Raw genomic sequence first — 24,489 nt, forward strand, 5'->3', positions numbered from 1 at the left:
CCCCTACTGCTCATGCACTCACGCTCTCTGTAATAGTAATAATAAAAGAAAAAAATTTCAAAAGAAAAAAAATTAAAGGGATTGTTATCAGCAGAATTGGAACCAGAGATGGTGCAGAAACAAGACAGCAAGGAGAGGCTATGCCCATGAGTGGCCACTGGTGTCAGGCATCAACACTCTTGGGAAATGGCACTTCAGGGTTCGGAGGGAAGGCATCAATAACCCAGTAGGGCCTTGACTGGTATCTATAGGGCAGGTGCTATTTTTGTCATTGGTAGGAAGCTAGCAGGCAGTGAGGGAACCAGCGGGTGCCAGCTGGGGAAGGTCTGCGTGCTGTCTCACTCATCATGAACCAGAAACATCTTGAGATGGGTCCTCAGACAGAATTCCATTCAAGGGGCTGTCATTGTCCTGGGGACTCTCAGATCAATGGGAGCAATAAAAGAGGAGAGGTGATTTCCGCACAGCAAAGAAACAGTGTTTTGTTACAACTGTGGCATTATTTTTGTCCCAGATCACTGTTGCAAGGAGAAAAAAATAGATGAGTTATGTTCACCTTCCAAAAGGATATTTTTAGTACTTTTAAAAGCCAATTATGAAAAGCCATATGCAATTATAAAATAATGTTATGTTACTCTAATCCTGTAGTATAGTGCCAACAAGAAAAATAAAACCCAAAAATTAACTGCAATAAAGTGTCCTGTAGGTTTCTAAGTGATACTGAGATTGTAATTTTTAAAATAGCCTTTATATAATACAAGTCTAAATAGTCTGAGTTTTGTTTTTGCTGTTTGCAAATATGTTACCATGACCAATCTAAGTCAAGAGAATATTTACAGTATAAATGATGAAATAAATATATGCTTGTCTCTCATACCTGCTGCTACAGATAATACAGCACACAGTTTCTATCTTTCCTGAATTAGAATTTCTTTTATTTGCTTGAGGACATGACTTCATTTCTTTTTTTCATTTTTCTTAAACTTGTCAGTAAACTTATTTTTGCATTAATCAAAGTATTTAAATGCCTTTCTCTTGAGTCATGCTTAACAGAAACATAAACAGGGTTGGCTTTAGATAAAATTGTAAAAAGGCAACATTTGTTTCCAAGCCTCCAGCTTACCCAAAATGTTTTCAACCTTCCCCAAACCCCATCTCCCGCCTTCCAAAGCAAACTGTGTCAGTTTAACCTACCCGATTTAACCCATGGCAACCTATCTTAGAAACAACTACTGAAATTACTTACTATCTCCTCCTTTTATCAAAAAGTATCAAAAATAGCAGCTGAATTTTAACAAGAAACAATGCCTGGGCTGCTCACATCAAGGTAGCTTTAATCTAGGAGTGTACTTGGCCTGCCAGCATATGCAAAGTCTCAGGAAACATCTGATGGTACATCTTCCCGAATGTAACTATTAATGGCACATCATTTTAAACATTTCATGTGAAAACAAACATGGCTATATAAATTCGGATTGCAAAGTACCAAGAATCGCAAAGAAAAAACACAAGACTGTGAGGAAATTTTATTATTGTGATAGGCTGTTTGAACAACCACCACCCCCCCAAAGCCATTCATTTCTGTTATTTGATCTCATGTCCCACTGCCATCAGATAGGCATCTGTAGGAAAATTGAAACAGCACAGTCTTCAGCCAAGGGAATGAAGTCCTAATGTCTAATTATTTCAGTACCATCCAGCTGGAGAGATACCAGAAATTAGCAAGAGGACGATAACTCTTATGCAGTAGAAATAAATTGAAGTTCCAACATCTACTGCTGGTGTGACCTTGGGCAAGTCACTTACCCTCTTTGAGTAAATCTCTACATGCCACATAAAGGTAAGTGAGTCTTGTTTCTATTTTTTGTTCTATTTCTTGCTTTGTAGAGATGTTCATAGGCCCTCTCTGGAGCCTGGAATCTCATCCCTACAGCTGAGCGCCTCCCTGCCCACTAGCTGACTGCTGGTCTCCTGCTCTGGTGTGATGTCCTTCTGGGCTTCTGAATTCAATTTAAGAATTGCCTAGGGTAGAGTGTCAGCATTTGATCATAAATAATTATCCTTGTTGTATATTAAGATTTTACACAGAAATAGAAAAACATGTCTGTGTTTTAAGAATCTGTGGATGATTTTTGCTCACATCCCTCCTCCACCTGAAGGATCTGTAGGAGCTTGTGAGGAATGCAGAATTGGTTCTGGTGATGCCTACATCAGAGGTGGAAAGAGCTCGAGAAATCACACTCCTTTCTTTGGAATCAAGATTACATCTATCTTGGGTTTATTTGCCATCTGTGCTGGTAAATCTTTTGGGGAGAGACAGATACATAGTTTTAGATTTGAGGCCATCAATTAGGTATTTATATAAATAGCAAAATGTCTTAATCTGAACTTGGAATTCCTGGTAGAGGGTTTGTATACAGACAGTGCCACTTCCCTCGTAGAAAGGCAAGCCATACATATGCACACAGAGAAGTGTGCAGGGTCTTTCACTCCTAAAAGACAGCCCCCAAGTGCAACTGTTTTTGATAGGGACAAGCCCCCTTTCAATGGCTACCGTGTTCTCCTTAGTGTTTTCCCAGAAACTGGGAATTTGAGTCAGCCCCAGGGCTTTGTTTGCAAAGGAGACACAAAACACACGGCCACTCTAAAGCTCCAAGAATAGTACCTGTCAAGAAAGGGTATGTTAGCAACCAGAAATTAAAAGTGTATTTCCCTAGAGATTTTCCAGATAACACGGTCTGATACATTCTGCTCAAGTTTGAGAGTTGTTAGCACATCTGGCTTCTAATCCCAGGCCTCCCACTGTGATTGTACAACTGGTAGACGGAGCAGGTTCCTCCCCAGCTGGCATGCAAGGAGGCTCCGGCTGAGATGGGAAAGGCAAACGAACATTCTCAGGGGATGGGAACAATCTCAAATCTATCTTCCCTTTAGCTTTGAACATGTTTATTCTAATGCCACAAACTTACTCTCAATTTTAGGACACGTGGCTCCTATTTATTGTTTTTCTTTTCCTTTAAGAGACATAATTTTCTTTCTTGTTCTTCTATTTTTTTCTTTATTTTATTTTGTTTTATCTAACACAATGAACACAGACAGATACAAAGAGTACAATAAAAAAGAAGTATCGTAAGCATGTTGAAAAATTCCTTTCAAGGCTTTTAGCTATGCATATGCATGTGTTCGAAAATCAGAATCATAACATATAGAGTCACTGAACATTTGCATTTCTTCTTTAAACTACACATGTCATGTGCCCAAATTTTTAAGGAGCTATATGCCTTCTTCTGATTGATTTCAAAGCCCTATTTATATATTAAAAACAGTTACACCTTATAAAGGTAGCAGTCTTGTTCCTGGTTTATTCTTATTGTTTGAACTCTTTTTTTTTTTTTTTTTTTTTTTTAGGTTAAGGTAACCATAATTTTCTGAGTGACAAAACCAAAACACATCACCATGGATGTATTTTTTTTGTTTTGTGGAAAAAAAGCTCACATTAATCTACATGTTGAGATAACCACTATTAGTGCTTGGTATGTATCTTTCTCAATATGTATATTTACATATAATATATATATTTATTTTGATTGTGTTTACCTGAAAATCGTTGTCCGTTACTTTTATTTTTGACTTGGCCATATCCCTTTACTTTAGGCCTATGGCTAAAGAGCTCCACCTAATTGGATTCTGAATTTTTTCCCCCTCTAATTTGAGAGACTTACTGTGGCAGTTAAAACCACTTACTTTATAACGTGTTCCCACCCACCCATCACTGATTCTGTTTGTTTAAATATTTTATTTATTTATTCGTGAGAGACACACAGAGAGAGGCAGAGACACAGGCAGAGGGAGAAGCAGGCTCCATGCAGGGAGTCCGATATGGGACTCGATCCCAGGATCCCAGGATCACACCCTGAGCCAAAGGCAGACAGATATTCAACTGCTAAACCAGCCAGGTGCCCCTCTGTTTGGTTTATTATCACAGACTATTCTCACTCTCTCTCTTCTTTGTATACATTTTTTTCTAAGATCTTATTTATTTATTTGATGGAGAGAGAAAGAGTACAAGCAGGAGGAATAGCAGGCAGAAAGAGGGGCAGACATTCTCTGCCTGTGGAGCAGGGAGCCCAACGCAGGGCTCAATCCCAGGACCCTGGGATCATGACCTGAGCCAAAGGCAGATGTTTAACTGACTGAGCCACCTGGGCATCCCCATTCTTTATTTTTATAGTTTCTTTTTTTTTTACTTTATTTTTATATATAGCCTTTTTATGTTTTGTTAGTGATCACATTTTGTTTTGTCATTACTATTCAATTAGTTATTTACTGATGAGTGTTCTAATATTATACAGTTTCCCTACTAAGAACTTCTGGGGATGCCTGGGTGGCTCAGTCAGTTAAGCAGTCTGCCTTTGGCTCAGGTCATGTTCTCAGGGGACCCTGGGATTAAGCCTGGAGTTGGGCTCCCTGCTCTATGTGGAGTCTGCTTCTCCCTCTCCCTCTGCTCCTCCCCACCCCATCCCACCCCCAATTCATGCTCTCTCTCACTCTCTCTCAAATAAATAAGTAAAATCTTTATTTAAAAAAGAACTTCTGATACTTTTATTATGCTGTATGTGCATATTTGTGCTAGAAGCATCTCTAATATTAATTAGTTTCCATGGTCATGTACATGTCATTTCTTGTTTCACATAACCTACACATTTTCCAGTTCTCCATTTGGGTTTTTCATTCGGTTCTCTGGACCAGCTGACAGAGACCCAAGCCCATTTCCCATCATCTTTGTGCATAAAATATCTACAGGGAGTCTTCACTCATCAGTACGCAATGATCCCTTCTCATTTGTAGGCTCCAGTGTTCAGGACAATTTTCTTCTTCCTTTAATTATTGCTCTGGGTTCATCAACAGCACTATTTCTCTGAAAGTCTGTTCGACATAAATGTGAGTCCTAATTATATCTGCATTGCTCACCTTTTCTTCTTCTCTCTCTCTTTCTCATTTTTATCTCTAGACTCTCTGCCTTAATTTCAGGAACAATTCTTGAGTTTCTCTTCCACTTCAGAAATTTTATATTTTCAGTATCCAATCTACTATTCATTGTATGCATCATGGCTTTTATTAGACACTTGTGTTTTTCATCTCTCTCTCTACCACTCTGATTTTAGAACTTCATGACTACCTATTTTGGATTCATATATGCAAATTTGCTTAAGGCACTTTAATAACACAGTTAGAATCATTGAATTTTCTTTTCCTACTGTTTCTTGAGGCAAATTTGTTTCAGAGGGAAGCATTTGCTTTGATTCTTCAGAGCAGTTCCTTATATTAGGTTAAAGAATATTACAGCCTCTCTTTATTTATAAATATGGCAACTTTATATGATTTCACCGAAAAGAAATATTTTCTTTTTTAGGACTTATGACTTAATCCTCCACAAGTAAACTGTTGCTGCCCAGATTGACTTATAGCCAAGTCAAAGTAAAGATGAGTTTGTGAGAGATTTATTTGTGTCTCTGTTACTATTCTTCAGGTCCAAGTAAATGGGAAGATTGAGTATTATTCTTGAAATGAACTTGTGTTGTGCTAGGTGAGGTAGGGTATGGGGGAATCAATACCACAATCTCAGCAGTCAATTTTGTCCATGTAATTTCCATATGTGATGGTGGATGCTGCATAGCAAAAAACCCCACATTTCCTTAGGACTGCCTAGTTGCCATTCTCTTTTCAGTAATCATGGCAGACAAAAACAATGGTTCTTGGCTGCTATATACATTTGCCAGGGGATCCCTGGGTGGCTCAGTGGTTTAGCGCCTGCCTTTGGCCCAGGGCGTGATCCTGGAGACCTGGGATCAAGTCCCACATCAGGCTCCCTGCATGGAGCCTGCTTCTCCCTCTGCGTGTGTCTCTGCCTCTCTCTCTGTCTCTCTCATGAATAAATAAATAAAATCTTTAAAAAAATACATTTGCCAGATTTGGCAACTAAAAATATAAGATGCCTTGTTAAGTTTGAGTAAATAACAACTTGTAATATTAGTATGTTCTATGTAATATTCAGGACACGTTACACTAAAAATTATTTGTTGTTAGTGCAAATCAATACCACAATGAAGTATCACCTTCTATCTGTCAAAATGGCTAGAATAAAAAAGATAAGAAATGACAGGTGTTGCCCAGGATGGAGAAGAAAAGAAACTCTCATGCACTGTTGGTGGGAATGTAAATTAGTGCATCCACCATGGAAAACAGGATGGAGAGTCCTCAAAAAGTTAAAAATAGAACTGCCCTACAATCTAGTAGTTGTGCTACTAGGTATTTGACCAAGGAAAATGAAAACACGAATTCCAAAAGATATATGCACCCTTATTTTTATTGCTACCTTATTTACAATAAATAGATAAGATATGGAAGCAGCCCAAGTGTCCATCAATAGACAAATGGATAAAGAAGATGTGGTGTGTGTGTGTGTGTGTATATATATATACTATGGAATACTACTCAGCCATAAAAAGGATGAAATCTTGCTAACATGGATGGATCTAGAGGATCCAGAGGATGTTATGCTAAGTAAAATAAGTCAGACAGAGAAAGATAAATACTATATGATTTCACTTACATGTGGAATCTATAAAGCAAAACAAATAAACAAAAAAGTAGAAACAGACCCATAAATACAGAAAACAATCTGATGGCTGTCATTCGGGGGATGGGTGGAGAGGTGAGCAAAATTGATGAAGGAGAATGGGAGGTACAGGTTTCCATTTATAGAATGAATAGGTCACGGGGTAAGGTACAGCATAGAGAATATAGTCAATGGTATTGTAATAGTGCTGTATGGTGATGGTACACTTCAATAAAAAATGATTTATTGCTACTCTGAAATTCAAACTTTGTTATTCATCCTGCATTTTACCTGGCAACCTACTGCTAAGCCTAGGCACAGCATTAAGTTCTTTTCAACACAACCAGGCAGTCAGTATAAATCAACCGGAGTTGACATGTGAATTGATGCCCATTTGACATCTTATAATGGAGCTTACCTGGTAGGATACAAATGCTGACAAATAGGTCATACTTGTCTTCAATACTTGCATTTCTGAGTGTTTGGATGCTTGCTGGCGTCTGTCAGGATCTCTCCCACACGTGACCAGGAACACTGCTGTTATGCGGGAGGAATGGCATTGGTCACTCTCTATAAACTGTCATCAGGGTGGGTCCACCTCACCATGTCTCCCATAAATTCCTCAGATGTCATGAAATGTCAGTAGTGCCCTTCTCTAGTTCCTAATGGCCATGCAAGTTTCTATTAAGTACTTCAAAGGGATTTGGAGGAAAAGAATATTAGATGACTGTGATATAGTCATCTTACCACCTAACCTGGAGAGTCAGAATGATTTTCTTGATCTGAAGCAAAACAAATTTTTGCACATGGTCAATGGACATATTCCACCATGAACTTTAATGATCATATAAATCGGATTGTGATACTTATCTATAGAATGGCCAGTGTTTTCATGAATTCATTGTTCTCGTTGTAAAAACGGTTTTTAGAAAAAGGTAATCTTGAAAGTGGCTCTTGCTCCCTAGTTGGAATGTGAGGCAATGCGCAGACAGTAAGACGTGCTAATTAAATAGTGTGAAATATAACCCTTTAACATGATGAACGAAACCTTGGAAATTTCCCATGAAGATAATTTCTTGTTACAACACACACTGACCAAACTTTAAATGAGGATCCATTGAGAATAAAAATCAAAGAATTTAGACAGCACCTCCAAAATGATCATACGTGGCCTCTTTCCTTCTCTGCCTTTATCTCTTCCTCTCCATGGGTGACATATAAAGAAGAATTCTGCAGCATTAAATCAGATTTTATTCTCACTACTATCATCATATGCACATCAATGATACATGTCATACTCTTGCTTAGTTAAGTGGAGATTATAAGGAAAGCATTCCTTTAGAGAATTTGTTACTCAACTTCTATGGATATTTCATTCTAGAAAAATAAGATTTTGGTCTACGTATTCAGGACTGATGCCTTTATTTGAAGTTTTCAGTAAATACTAAGGCCACTGTTCAAACGTATTTAAATACAATAGGAAACTACAAAGTTGTCATTTTCAGTTCAAAAAGTATGTTGCTAATAATGTCCTACTGTTCCTGCAGTAAGATTACTTTCCTTTTTATTTAATTAAGGTATACCTGACACACAATGTTACATTAGTTTCACATGTACAACATAGTGATTCAACAAATCTATATAGTGTGCAATGTTCACCCCAAGTGTAGCTCCCATCTGTCACCATGCAACGCAATCACAATACCATGGACTATATTCTTCATGCTGTGCCTTTTATTCCCATGATTTATAACTGGAAGCTTGTACCTCCCACTCCTCTTCACCCATTTTGTCCTTCCCTCTGGCAACTGCCAGTTTGTTCCCTTGCATTTAAGAGTATGTTTCTGCTTTTTTTAGAAGGTTACTTTTTTTTTTTTGGTGTAGAAATAGCTTTGATTTTTTATTTTAAGTTTTATATGTAATGCATATTCAAAGTAAAAATCAAAAAGTATAAAATGATATAAAGAAAATAGGAAAAAAAACTACCTTTAATCCCAACACTAGAAGATAAACTTTACCATAATGTTGGTATATCTTTCTGGATTTCTAGTCGTTTCTACTTAGAAATATAAATGTGAACATATACATGAATATAAAACTACAATCAGAATGTTGACTTTATTTTAGGTAATATGTGCTTCAGCACTTTGTTTGAATTCCTTTTTAATTTTAAAAGCCACCCTATAAAGTAGGTACTGTTAGCATTCCCAGTTTAGAGATAAAGAAATTCTGAGGACAGATTAGTCAGCTTGTCCAAAGCGACACACTAGCAAATGGTGAAGCCAGAATCTGAAAAGCAGATTTACTCCTGAGACAAGACAGGTGAGGGGCTGTTAATGACTTGCATTTTTCACCTAACAGCATATCGCTGACACCTTTCCACATTAATACATACCTAAACACATACATCCTCTTTATGGATGCATAGTATGCCTTTAAATGTTTGTGCCTCAATTTACATAAATGATCTCTTTGTGATGGGGTTTAGTTTGGTTCTTTTTTTGTCAATTCTACAATAATGCTATGAAGAGGACCCTTGCCTAGATCTTTGCTAATCTCCCTGATAACTTATTTAGGATAAATTCCTGAAAGTAGAATTTGAGTGCTCAATTTAATTCCTTCTACACATTGACAAAATGCATTTTCTAAAGGTTACAGTCATCTACACTCCTGCAAACAGCACCCTAGAGTAACTCTTCTCTACACTGGCTCCACATAGAAAAATTCTTAACATCTCACATTCCGGGTGGTTCATCGGTTTAGCACCGCCTTCAGCCCAGGGCGTGATCCTGGAGACCCTGGATTGAGTCCCACATCAGGCTCCCTGCATGGAGCCTGCTTCTCCCTCTGCCTGTGTCTCTGCCTCTCTCTCTCTCTCTCTCTCTCTCTCTCTCTCTGTGTCTTTCATGAATAAATAAGTAAAATATTTTTTTAAAATCTCACATTCCAAGACACTTTGAAAACAAAAATCTCCTTCCGTAGTGAGTTAGTACTATCACTTCCAAAGTCCAAATACTTTAAAGACTATGATTCTTTGTCTATTGGACCAATGCTCTTGCAGAAAATACGGTTCCAGGGTCCAGTCACCCAATCACGGCCAGCAGGCGGTGCTCATACACAGATTAGAAAGCTCTCTATGGCCACATTTACTCTGATGCTTAGGGCATCACTCACATCGTCTCAAACTCTTGGGCAGCACATTATGGCCTGCTTACTGGAAATTTACGTAATAGTTTGTCCAGTAATCTCTAAAATTCAGATTTTTTTTTGTTATTCGTCTTATATCAATGCCTTGGCAGGAGTGGTGTTAGCAAAGTCCAAAATAGCCTTCCCATTAGGAGGTCTACTATCTATAAGCAATTATAGCTTACTAGGACTCATTCACATGAGTTTTCAAGCATCTGATCTTAAACACGAATCAGCCAGCTTTCAGCTTTTACTTCTTTACCTATACTTCTTGTCTATAAGGAATGTCATATGCCAAAACACTACCTCATGCTCTTTCTCTGCCATATTTCACTTGTTTTAAAATATCATACATTTCTTATTAAAACTGTGGCTAAATATTTGTCATTGCAAGACTGAGGTGAATACATTTTTCTATGTTTTCCTTCCATTAGAGCTCAGTTTATTTTTTTTAATGCCATTATATTGGAAAGCATCATACTGCCTCGTACTTAATATAAGCATATTTCAGCCTCCTCTATGATTTCAGAATTCAAATGGAAAGTTTGAAAAATATGATCACACACATAAAAAAATGTCTGAACATTCAAAATATCAGAAACAAAACAGATGAGCATATGCTAAGGAAGAATAAAAGAAAAATAGCAGGGGGAGGGGGAAACAAGCCATAAGAGACTCTGAATGATAGAGAACAAACTGAGGGTTGATGGAGGGAGGTGGGTGGGGGATAGACTAGATGGGTGATGGGATTAAGGAGGGCACTTGCTAGGTGTTGTACGTAAGTGATAAATCACAGTATTCCACTCCCAAAACCAATATTTCACTGTATGTTAACTAACCAGAATTTAAATAAAAATTTAAAAATTTTTTGAGAAAAATATTTACAACAAATATGATTCACAAAAGATTACATCCTTAAGAAATGAAGAGTTTGTAATTGTCTATTAAAAGTATTAAAAACCCTAACAGAAAAAAATGGATGGTGAACTTGAACAGAATTTACAAAAGTAAAAATAACTATGGATGTATTTCAAGAACAGATTTAATCGAATTAGTTATGACAAAAATACAAATTAAAATGATCTTGTTCAAATTAGCAAGGAGTAATTCAATGTTAGTAATAACATGTTAGGACATGGCAAAGGTCAAAGTCACACCTCACACATGGTTAGTAAAAGTATATAAACACTCTAGAAAGAAATTTTACAATTTATAGCAAAAACATTAAAAATATTTATGCCCTTTCACCAGTAATATATTTCTGGAAATTATCAGAAACCAAGTCAAGTAGTATATATGTAAATTTCATTCTGACATTATTTATTCCAACAAAAGACTACACACCACCAAATATCCAACAATGCAGCATAATTTTTAACATATAAATGCAGCACAAATACAGGAAGAAAATATATCCTATTTTTAACATTTATTTTTTCTGGATGTAAAGTAATGGTTTTTGTTTTTAATTTGTACTTGTTTCTCATACTTTTACAATCAGAAAAAAAATACATAGATTTAAAAGATCAACTTGACTGAGGTATAATTTCCATAAAATAAAATGTACATACTTTAAGGGTAGAATTTTGGCAAATGGCATGCTAACATGGCACTCATCATAATTAAGATACAGAATATTTGAATTTTTAAAAAATAAGCTCTACACCCAACCTGAGGCTTGAACTCCCAACACCAAAATCAGGAGTCCCCTGCTTTACTGACTGAGCCAGCCCATTGCCCCACATACAGAATATTCTCTGCCAAATCTTTCCGCTTCGATCCCCAACAATCCCTGGTTAGCTTTCTGTCATAACACAGCAGTTTAGCCTTTTGAAAATTTCATGTAAATAGAATCAGTAGGTTATCTTTCATGTTTCTCTTATTCCCCTCAGCATAATTTTTTGAGATTTAAATATGATGATATATATATATATATATATATATATATATATATATATATACACCCATAGCTTGCCTCTTTTCACTGTTGAGGAGTATTGATTTCAAAGATATACAACAATTTGTTTATCAAATCAACTAATGATGGATATTTGGGTTGTTTCCAGTTTAGAGTTATTATAAATAAAGCTTCTAATTACATTGGCACATGTGAACATATGCTTTAGTTTTTCTTGAGTAAATATCTTGGAGCAGATTTTCTGGGTAGCATTGTAAGCGAGTATTTATTAAAAAAAAAAAAAAACACCTAAAAGCAGTGTTTCTAAGTAGTTATACCAATAGATCTGCCCAACAGCCAAGTATGAGAGTTTCAAACGTTCTACATTCTAACCAGCATTTATAATTATCAGTCATTTTAATTTTAGCCACCGTCATAGGAAGAAGTTTTTATTTCCTTAATTATTAATGATTCTTAGCCTCTGTTATGTGCTCATTGGCAAAATCTGTAGGTCTCTTTTTGGGAATAGTCTGTTCAAATCTTTTTCTAATTTTCAATGGGATGTTTCAGAACTTATTATTGAGGTGCAAGATTTCTTAGTATGTTCTAAATAAAAGTCTTTTGTCAAATGTTTATATTGTGAATATTTTTCCCAGCGTGTAACCTGCCTTCTTAACAATGTCTTTTGAAAAGCCCTTTTGGATTTTAGTGATGTACAATTTCTCAGTTTTTTTTTTTTTTTCGTTTATGGATTACGTTTTTGGAGTCGTATCTAAGACATAGACATACAGACTCTGAAACCACCCAACACCATGGACTGTATCATCAGAAGAAATTTCTCTTGAATTTCTGTTTTTCCTCTAGTGAGCAAGAAACATGAACAAGTCCTTTAAGTTATCTGAACATTCGTTTCTTCACCTACGGAATACATATTTTTATACTCAATTTCAAGGACTGTTTTGAGCATTCAAGAGAGCTTAAAATATCTAGAGCAGCACCTGACACAGATGAGGAAAACAAGACATGTTGGTGTCTCTTTAATGACCTTGGTCAATTATGGCCTTTAAACAACAGTCAGCTATGGGTATATTAGAATGCATTTTCCCTCAGGGTTTCTAGCTGTAAATTTGCATTTCTGGCCATCTAATTTTCATTTTGATTCTGCTTCCTAATTTTGTGATGACTCTTTGGTGAATCACAAACTTTTCTGAGCTGTAGTCTCTTTCTCTGAAACGTGATGTCACTCCTCATTCTTTATAGTCACTTCCATCAATAGCTTATGAAGAGCTGGCATTTCATCAGGAATTTAAATATCAAAATAAAAGAAAATTTCTTTTTTCTTCTTTGTGATCTCTGAAAGTGAAAAGACAGTCTTCCAGCTACTGAAGTACTGAGTGCCTTCTACCACTTTCTCCTAGTCCAGAATAATAAAAATTAAAACATAAAACAGCTTAAAGAAAAGAGATGCTTTTTTTTTTTGCCCTGTAAACTAGTTTAGCTAGGTCCCAAGTTCAAAAACTGAAGGAAAATTAGGTCATTATTCTAGAAAATCCAACTACAAATAGGAATTTTGCATCCATAGAACCATAGCGTCACTATATTCATTTCTTTGTAGCCTGATACACTAACAGCATCAAATGTACCAATTGCACACAAACTTTTTACTATGAAGGTCCATTTTTATCATGTTCTCTTCTTAATTTTTTTAAAATTTCAGCTTTATTAAGCTATTCATCACTTCTGTATTTTGAAATATTTTATGAATACAATGTCAAATATTAAATATTAATTGATTATAGCATGTTTGATTCATCAAAATCTTTGTAAGTAATGGTCAGTGCATCTAATTGGCATGAGAAAAAGAAAGCCAGGTTAACTTGATGATCCTCCTGCAAAAGAGGCTTAGTTAAATATTGTGGTAAATTAACTGCATTCTTTACCCTTTCTTGTTTCCACACCTTTTGTTAAAGTGACTTCGGAGTTCTTCCTCTAAAGATGGAGTATTTCTTCATCCTTGATGCCTTGATTTGACCTTTAGGATAAGTGGAAGTGACAGTGGGCTAGTTCCGAGCCTAGACCTCAAGGGGCTTTGCACGAGGCTGCTTGCTGACCCTTATTTTCCCATCATCCCCAAGACAACATGCCCTGGTTAGTCTCCCAGATAATGAATGAGACTCATATTGAGCAGAGCTGGGTAGCTCATCATCTTGGTTATGGCCAGCCTGCATCAGCCACCTTCCAGCAGGTGAATGATCTCAATCAAGATCAGCACAGACTCTTGGTTAACCCCAAGGCTGACCCCACAAAATAAACACATATTACTGTGCCACAACATAGTTTTACAGTTGCTTGTTATGTAAGTAACTGAAACAAGTCTTGTGAGTTTTCTTGCACATAATGGGAACACATCTATTATTCTTTTAAATACTTTGAAAATAACCTCCAAACAGTTTTTATTTCTTTAGATACCTAAGCTTGGTTACTCCCGCTAACAAACAGACCTCTTCTGTATACATGTGATCACAGCCATTGTTACAAAGAGGCCACATATGGGTCAGATAGGAGTCCATTTAATACAAAGCAGGAATGGCTGCCTTCAAATGCTGCCATGCTCGTTTTTAGTCTCAAAAATCAATTTCTAAGTGAAATCCCCAGAGCCAATAAATCTGGATTCAATGAAAACGTGTGTACGTATGTGTAAATATGTGTGTGTCCTTGTATCATACCTACATATCTTTATTAAATGCCTCAAAATATTTTTAAATCATATACCCACCATAAAGAAAACTTGAATAAATTCTAATAAATACAATTACCCAGATTATTTTCCCTACTGGAAGTTTATTTTAAAAAGGTTAAACCAAAAAATAAAAAATATAAAATAAATAAAAATAAAAAGGTTAAACCAAAGCATTAAATTATTTTTTAGACTCTCCTAAAATATTTTTTATACCAAGCAGGAGGTAATTTTCACAAACTGTTAGTTAATGAGGAATATGCACTTCCGAAACATAATAGTTTTCATCTAAAACCAGACACCACATCCTATTCAGTAATAAATACTTGATTTATCACAGTAATATCAGAAACAAACAAAACATACAAGGGCACCACCATTATTTATCTGGATTCTAGAAGTAAGACGTCATACATTAAAATAAACAAAAGAAGATGTCAGTATTAGAAAAAATACATTTATCACTACTTGAAAGTAACATCATTTTCGATGGAGGCTATTCAAGAATACTGATAAAAAATATTTGGAGTCATGAGAAGTTAAATAAGGTAGCTCGTTGAAACCCAGACAAAAATAAGTTGACATCAGATCACGCTGTACATCGTTTCAATTCTTATAATTGAGGATTGATTGAAATCACCTTTTTACTTAAGAATAATTTAGAGGAATAGTATCTCAGGTTTGGAGATAGATAGATAGATAGATAGATAGATAGATAGATATAGATATGCATATATATGTCAGTATATAGATATTCATATAACTTTAAAATAATACTTGTGACTATTTTTACTGTTGATTAATGCTATGAAGATTAGCAGAATTTAGGCACAGCACAGAAATGAAATGAAAAGTGGTTAAATTTTATTATAATTTATTCCTATGCATACTATACCACGCATATCATCAACTAAGTAAGTGCTATAAATCGTTATCAACATTTCAGTTTATACTGCAAAGTCATTTGTACTGTGGTTGTAAAAACCCACACTTATATATAATTATTTCAAGTACTCAGTAATACTAGAAAGTACTAGAAAGCACCACAATGTTTTTTAAATGCGAATTATTTTTAAACATGCCTGTAGCTATGGCAAGCACACACATACCCTCTCTGTTTACTCTGTGTGAGGGAGATGCTATGCTACTTTGCATAAAAATCATTTCTCAGTGAGAAACAATTCAACTTTGCACTCTGACTTCCAAAAATGCTCAAGTATATATGAAGGTGGTGAGATTCATGCAACCCCAGGTGGATGGATTGAAGTTCATCTTCTCTTCCTCCTTCAGCCTACTGTTTGGGAGAGACACTAATGAACACTGAAATGACCATACATTTAATACAACCAGAAACACAAAAAGAGAAAAAGAATCAATGTAGCCTGCTGCTGCAAATTCAAGTGTCTGTTAGGCTTCTAAAGACAACCCAACAGAGAGTAACAGATATCAATCATTACATCACAAACAAAAAATGATATGAGTATATGAAAAGGCGATCAATCTCACTAACAATGAGAAATGAAAATTAAGATGAGCTATAATTTTTGTCTACTAGATTGGACGAAATTGAAATGACTGATAATATTCAGTGCCAACAATACAGTGGAGAAATGACATTTTCATCAAATGCTGGGGGGTAGATAAATTGGTACAATTTTGTATAAGATAGTTTTGTCTGCATTTGAAAGGAAACCCAACTAGGAGCCCCTGATTGGCTCAGTCACTTGAGCATCAGGCTCTTGGTTTTCACTCAGGTCATGATCCCACGGTCATGAGATCGAGCCCAGTATTTGGGTCTGAGCAGAGTCTGCTTGGGACACTTTCTCCCTCTCCCTCTTCCTCTGTGTCTCCCCTGCTCTCTCTCTCTCTCTCTCTCTCTCATATAAATAAATAAATCTGGGGAATAAAGGGTGTGTGTGTGTCTGGGTGGCTCAGTTGATTAAGCAGCTATCTTTAGCTTAGGTCATGATCTCCGAGTCCTGGGATGGAGCCCCATGTTGGGCTGCTAGCCCAGCAGGGAGTCTGCTTGTCTTCTCCCTCTGCCCCTCTCTAAAATAAATAAGTAAATTTTTTTAAAGATACATGAAGCCTACCTTTTCTGACAGAGAATAAATTTGTGGCAGTGATAAATTTTGTGTGTGACATTTTGGTAGTATCTGCCAAAATTTAAATGAATAAATCTCTAACAGTGTAACATTTCTTCCAGGAATTTAGGCTAGAGATACTTCCAGAAACACTGTGGAAAGATATAGGCTTCCTTGTAGGTACTTCTGGGATTGTATACATGTATGTGCATCTGTATATCTTTACACAGTACTTCTGGAAATATGTGAAATATGTGTAATCATGCCAGCATCATTAATAAAAAATTGGAAATAACATATAACTTAAATGTTAGTTAATGCTTGTTAAATACTTGTACCTGGTATAATATCAGGTAAATATGTGCTAAGTGAATATTTAATGTTTTGGGTTTTGTTGTAAATTATTTGTTCTGTTTTGTTTTTTTAATCTCCATCAATGTAAGATTAAATCAATTGCAAATATCCACATATCAGAATGCCTTACAGCTATCAAAAAGAACAACATATGTTTACATTTGTTGACATTGAAAGATGTACAAGATATATTGTTCAGAGAAGAATAAGGCAAGTTTCTTAATAGTATGTGTAGCATCATCTTATTTTTCTTTAAAAAGGCAAGGAAAATAAGGCTAAGAATATAATTGAGAAAGAGTTTAGGTTTCGATATTGTCATATTTTTTAAAAAGATCCAAGCATTACTTATTTATTCTTCTGGGTGATTTTGGATGTCCCTCTTTGTTTTCAGTTGCTTAGTACAATGGATATAGATAAGATGTATTTTATATTTAACCAGCTTAGAGTTCTTAGCACCTCTTGAATATATAGTTTGATGTCTTTCATCAATTAAAAATCGCCAGACACTTCTCTCTAAATAATACTACCACCCATTCTCTTTCTTTTCTCTTATGGCACATCAATCACACATGTTAGACATTATTATCATCTCTTCTGTGTTTCTTTTACTCTTTTCTAAAATATCTATCCTTTCATTTCTTTGTGCTTCAGTATGGATACTTTCTTCTATCCTACCTTCAAGGTTACTTATTCTACCTTTACTCATTTGCAATCTGCTGTTAAACCATCCACTGAGTTTGCAGATTGCATTTTTCAGTTCTGGAATCTCCATTTGATTCTTTTTATAGTTTCTTTAGAATTCATATTTATTTATTTTAATGCTTTTGACATGTATTATGTATTTTGAAGTCCCTGATAACTCCATTATCTGCATCTGAATATCTATTTTTTCCAGCCTTTCTCTTGATTCTTAGCCAAGTCTTATCCCTTCATATGACTTATAATTTCTGATTAGAGCCAAATATTCCCTATGAAAAATTGTAGAGATGTTTTGAGACTCTAGATAATATTACCTTTCTCCAGAGAAAATATAATTTAGTTTCTGGCAGGCAGCTATGCTAGATGCATTAGTAATCCAAGATTTCCTTTTTTTGATCAGGAATTGAGATGATCTAAAATTGGGCTTAATTCTATATTAAATGTTCTAGTTCCAGTATCCCAGTATCTACTTTACCTTCACCTTGGAGAATCTTAACCAAAACTCTGGAATTTTTGTGAACCATTTCCCTCACATTGGTGGACCTTGAATTCCAATTTTTATAATCTCATTCCTGTTGACAACTCTACTCAGCTTCCCAACCTTTAACATAGCTTATTGTTTTGAAAATTGACAAATGGTTTGAGAGACCAACTCTCTGACTCTGGACTTACTTTTTTATTGGGGAGGGGGAAGGGGCTTTGGAGTACCCAAATCTTTACTTGCCAGTTTTTCTATTTTCAAAGAAGATTTGTGAGAAGCAAATTAATATACCATTGGCAAATTACAAATCACAAGTAGTGTTTTTTAAATTAAAAAGAAGAAAAAAAAAGACATTATAGCAAATCACACTTTGAGTTAATTAATATCTGACATTTCTATAAAAATGAGGCAGAAGTTTTAACAAGAATTTTACATTTAAAAATTATATTCTAGGTATTTGAACCCTACAAAATATCAGGGGAACCACTAAGTGCATAAGGTATTAAAAATGGGAAACTGGTTGTCTTCGGGCTACTCCTTAAGATTAATCCCACTGGAAACTGAGATCTACTAAAAAGTACCAAAGTGACCAAACAGTAGGAAAGAGAATGAAATATCTGGGTTAAAATGTTAACATAAAGCCATAATCTTTTTCTATTAATACTATTAAGATAGCTATTGAATGCATTATTTTCTCTTAACCATATATCTGGCAGTCCATCAATGTTAGTTATACAAGCAAGTAAAAAAAATGGTAATGTAAAACAATCATCAGCAGCAACCAAGCATAGAAACGGCAAAAAAAGAAAGGAACTGAAAATTCTTTTGTGACTTCATATCTCCTGATACCACAACTACCTCTCAGAAGTCATATCAATGAATAAAATTTTACAAAATCCTGGAAATTCCCAATAATACCCACTTCCCATTTAGGTATGCCCACATTGGCAGTAAATAGGTGAGTCAGGAAAAATTCAGGGGAAAAGATGTTAATGTAAGCATTATGAACAGTAGGAATGTTAAGTCATACTGTGTGGACAGAGTGGTCCACCTTAACCATAAATAAAAGAAAAGGAACAACAATAAAAGAAGTCATGAACTGAGGGATAGACACAAATTTCCAGTCAGTGCCTCATGTCAGAGAAAAACTTTAAAAGAATATAAATATATAAACCAAGGATTCAGTTAAAACAGTAAAACCATATAATAAGAGGGAATTGAGAAAATTCTTTCCAGCCAAGGAAACAAATGGATAACAAAAAACTCACCATTACCTAGCTAATAAATAAATAAATTAGAAACCTTAAGAAGCAGATTAACTATGACTGAAAATTAAATTACTGACAAGGACAAAAGCCTTTGAGATAATTATAATAAATGCTGAGGAAATGGGCAAACAGATAAGACAATTAAAAAGAAGACAATAGATACAAAAGATAGACAAACACCATCTATCATCATGATAGTTCCTATCCCTGAGGAAGAAAACAACAAATAAAATAATAACAACAAAAAGAATGTTTAAAGATATAATAGGTCTAGGTAATTTTCTGCTATCCTAATGTCCAACTACAACCGCAGGGTAATAATAATAATAACAACAATGACAACAATAACCTCAGAGAGAATAAAGAAGAAAAAACTATAAAATGAGAGGCTGAAAAGCAAATGGACCAATGGGAACCTATTTGGCAAATATAAGAAAGCCAAAACTCATGCAGTCAAGACAGCTGAAGCTCAACACAGTTTGCTTTACAGAATTCTCAAAAGGTACAGGGACACACAGCCTCAGATCTCTCTAGAACTGTGGGTAAATGGAAGAGATGCCAAACTGATTGAGAGTTTTTCCCAAAGAAGTTAGCTTCTTAGTATCCTTTCCCATCTCGTGCTAAGCCTTTAGATTTATTATCTAGATATTTAGATTCAGTGGCTGTATGCACACTGATTTCTAACTGCAGAGACCCCCAACCCCACCCCGCAACAACCCCAGTTCCCCTGACTTTGGCTCCCAGAATGATGGCACTTGATTGTCCAAATAGGAGAGAATTGGGACACTAAGCAGTTCAAGAGGACATATTTAAAGACATCGATATTTGGAGATTCTCAACAAAAAGTCCATTAAGGTCATCCTATAATGAAGTTTGAATACAACATGCCCAACCCATTAACTCAGTGCTTCCAATCAGCTTTAGTAACTTATTTTAATCATAAACAGACAACCCAGAATTACGAGAACTAAAGGAAAACCTGTAACACAAAAGAGGCAAAACCAACCAACCAACAAAACAATAGGGAAAGAAAAAAGAAAATCCCAAATTAGAGAAAACTGTGTAGGGAAAAAAAAATCTTTAAAGATGGTATTATTGATATCCTCAGAAGTAAGGAAAACCAATGCATCCTTGAAACTAGATTAGGATGCTCTTAAAAGGAGATTTCAAACAAGCAAAAGCTTTTAGAAACAGAAAATGTAAAAACAAAAACTGAAAAACTCAGTAGACAATTTAGAAAATGTAAGTGAGGAAGCTCTCCATCAAATAGTGTTGAAAGACAAAAGGATTAAGAAAGAGGGTAAGAAAAAAAAATAAAAATAAAAATAAAAAATAAATAAATAAATAAATAAATAAAAAGAAAGAGGGTAAGAAAGTCAGAAAGCCAATTTATGAATCTAACACTATAATAATAGGCACTTCAGAGAGATAAAATAAAAACAAGTGAGCAGAGAAAGTCATCAATAATATAATTTAAGAAAATCTCCCAGAACAGAGGTGCCTGGGTGGCTCAGTTGGTTAAGTATCCAATTCTCAGTTTTGGCTCAGGTCATGATTTCATGAGTCCTAGGATCTAGCCCCACATGAGTTTCCACACTTTGACAGGAGACTGAAAAATTCTCACCCTCTGCTCCTCCCCCTTCTCTCACAATTAATCAATCATCTTTTTTTTTTTTTAAAGAAAATACTCCAGAACAGGACATACATCACCGAATAAAAATTATATGTTATGAAAATACAAACAACCTCATATAAAAATGGTCTTCCAGGGCAACCCAGGTGGATCAGCAGTTTAGTGCTGCCTTCAGCCCAGGGCCTGATTCTGGAGACCTGGGATTGAGTCCCACGTCGGGCTCCCTGCAGGGAGCCTGCTTCTCCCTCTGCCTATGTCTCTGCCTCTCTCTCTCTCTGTGTCTCTGATGAATAAATAAATAAAATCTTTAAAAAAAAAAGGTCTTCCAAAGAAGATATATATATATATGTATATATATAAGTATATATATAAGGAGTTCTTTTGTATATATATATGCAATATATGCAAGAGAACTCAAAACATGTCTACACAAACTTTTGTACATAAACTATAAATTCTCCATGATAGCTAAACTATGGAAAACCCAGGCGCCCATCAGTTGGTAAGTAGCTAAACAAATTGTGATATATCCATACAATGGAATGCTATTCTGAAATTAAAATAAGGGAAGTACTGATACATGCTGTAAAATTAATGTATCTTGAAAATATTATGCTAAGTGAAAGAAGTCAGTCAGGAAAAGTTATATAACTGTATGAATTCATTTATCTGAAAAGTCCAGAAAAGGCAAATCCGCAGAAACCAAGTAGATTAGCAATGCTTAATGCTAGGAGTTCAGGTTGGAGTTAGTGTTAATAGCTATGGGTATACATAGTATATGAAATTTCATAATATAAATATTCTAAATTTGATTATGGTAATAATAGCAAATTCTTTGAATATACTAAAAAAACATTTAATTGTAACTTTAAATAGGTGAATTGCATGATAGGTAAATTATATCTCAAAAAAAGCTGTTTATATGTAAATTATACTTAATTAAAGCATTTAAAAAATGATTGGCCAGGCTTCTAGTATAATGGATGAGAATAGATGCAACCAATGTATTTTATTACCACATTTCAGAATACCAAGGACAAGAACAAGACTCTATAGACTTCCAACGGAAGAAAAATTAATAAGAATCAGAAATCTGAATGGTGTCACAGTTCTCAGCAACAATCAGAACCATGAAGAAATGCATCAATGCTCTCAATATTCTGAAAGTAAGCACTCTGCAATCTAGAATTCTATAGTTAACCAGACTGTGATCAAGCTAAGATAAAGATCATTCTGGTATAAAATATCTCAAAAAAAGTAACCCTGTGCACCCTTCATCAAGAAGCTTCTGGAGGATGCACTTCTTGAAATGAGCATTATCAACTAAGAAGATGACTAGGGATAAGGAAATGGGTCATCCAGTGCTGGAGAGAGACAAAGAGAATTCTCCGGAAATTCCCAAGGAAAGGGGAAATCTGAAATGATAGTTATGCTCTAGATCAGAAGGCAACAATCCAGTCTGAAGTATCACAATAAGCAACAAATATACAAAAGCAGTTTTCACCAAGAGCCTTAACTGCCATCCAACCCAAAATGCCTGGATGTACCTGCTTCAGATGCTTATGTGTTTTGGATTGCATAACCATGTGCTGCGGAAATTTCTGTTCTGTCCATGCTCTGATATTAGATCATCTAAAGACACTCATTTCAGGAATGCCTGGGTGGCTCAGTGGTTGAGCATCTGCCTTTGACTCAGGTTGTGATCCTGGGGTCCTAGGATCAAGTCCTGAATCAGGCTCCCCCCCCACCCCAAGAGCCTGCTTCTCCCTCTGCTTATGTCTCTACCTCTCTCTCTGTCTCTCTCATGAATAAATAAATAAAATCTTAAAAAATAATAAAAGTAAAACACTCATTTCAAACCACAGAAGTGCACTTCATTCACCTTTACTTGGGAGCTAAAAGTAATCCATGATGTGATGTGTTAATCAGAGTATCCAGGATTATGCTGGGTAACAAATTATCTCTCAAGCTTTGAGGATCTATCACTCTCATACTACATGTCCAATGTGCCTTGGCATGGATATCCTGCTCCTGTAGTCACTGAGCACCCAGGCTAATAAACACTCTGATTCCTAACATCTTGTTCTCACAGTTGCCGCGGAGGGTTAAAGAGAGTTGGTTTAGCAACCACGCCTGAACCGCTCCCAGAAATAATATACATCTCCTACACTCCCATCACATTGGCAAGAGCTAGAAAAATGATCCTACTAGAACCACAACGTTTCTAGGAAATGGGACAGACCACATGAATATATGGTGAGCAATAAATATCTCTACTATATAAACTGAGAAGTAAAAATTACAAAGTAGCCTGTTCTCTCTGAACCTAGCTATCCAGAACCTGGCTCTCAGTCCACACCCCAGATGCCCCACCTTGGTAAGCCCTGGTTTCCCAGAATTCAGTTGTGACCTTGTCCACTTGTCTCCCCATGGGAGGCAGTTGTTGATTCTCAGGAAGCTGAAGTTAGAATATGAGACTGAGAATGTTCAGCTTGTTTTCTTCATCAGTGGGCCTTCTCCTAACATAACTATGTTTGTATTTGCTACTCAGATTTTCAAAAAATAAGAGCAGGCAGATAGAGAGAAAGAGAGTTAACCCAAAAGTCAGAATAGTGATATCTCTGGTGGAGAGAAATGGTAATACAGCTGAGAAAATGAAAAAGTAACATAAACTATTTCTTAATCTGGGTAGTAAGTGCTGGGTACATAGGTCTTTGTTTTATTAATTTTCTTAAACTAAATCTCTATCTATCTATCCATCTACTACCTATCTAGTCTACCGGTATGTGTCTCCAGTTTCCTGTTGTACAGTAAGGATTAACATTGACCAAAGAAAGATTTGGCCTGAGAAGTGACCTCTAGACCCTTAGAATGTCTTTCTTGGAAAGATCATGTTTATTATCTAGAGGCCTTGGATGTGTGATATCAGCTTGACCCCTGGAGAAGCTGGAAATACAGGTCAGCTATGTGGGCAGTCAGCTATGGCCATGTACCTGGCCTCAGTGAAATCCTGAACTCCAGGGCATGGTGGAGCTTTCTTGTTTGGCAACACTCTTTGCATGTTGACACACAGTGTTCCTGGGATCAGTGGGCCCTGTTTGCATGACTTCCTTGGGAGAGGACAGCTGGAAGCTCTTGAGGACAGCTGGAAGCTCTTGTCCCATCTGGTATGCTATCCTACGTCCCTCTTCCCTTTGCTGATTTTGATCTGCATTCTTTTCCTATAACAAATAAGAGCTTTGCTACATTCTGTAAATTCTTCCAATAAATCAGTGAACATGGAGGTGGTCTTGGGGACCCTGGGACTACATCCAGATGTAAGACAGTTTTTGCAATTAGTTTTTTTTTTTTAATATAACAGAAGAAAAGTTCCCTAAATATAGGAAGAATTAAATCTGCAGAACAAAAAGACATTTTGTGCTCTGTAAAAGATTTATTTACATCAGGACATGTCACAAAGAAGTTCCTGGACATTAAGTATAATGAGGGAAAAGAAATCTTTAGTCATCCAGGGGAAATGCAGTTTACTTA

General features: G+C 35.8%; 1 long non-coding RNA gene across 1 annotated transcript; it reads left to right on the forward strand.

The window, feature by feature from the left end:
- Nucleotides 1-1,175: 1,175 nt before the first annotated feature.
- On the forward strand, nt 1,176-22,753 carry LOC112659857 (uncharacterized). Its single transcript, XR_003136550.2, has 3 exons — nt 1,176-1,840; nt 3,409-3,533; nt 21,985-22,753. It is a non-coding gene; the product is annotated as an uncharacterized LOC112659857 (long non-coding RNA).
- The last annotated feature ends 1,736 nt before the right edge of the window (nt 22,754-24,489 follow it).

The sequence above is a fragment of the Canis lupus genome, chromosome 35, assembly GCF_003254725.2.
Source record: "Canis lupus dingo isolate Sandy chromosome 35, ASM325472v2, whole genome shotgun sequence".
NCBI classification, from domain to species: domain Eukaryota; kingdom Metazoa; phylum Chordata; class Mammalia; order Carnivora; family Canidae; genus Canis; species Canis lupus.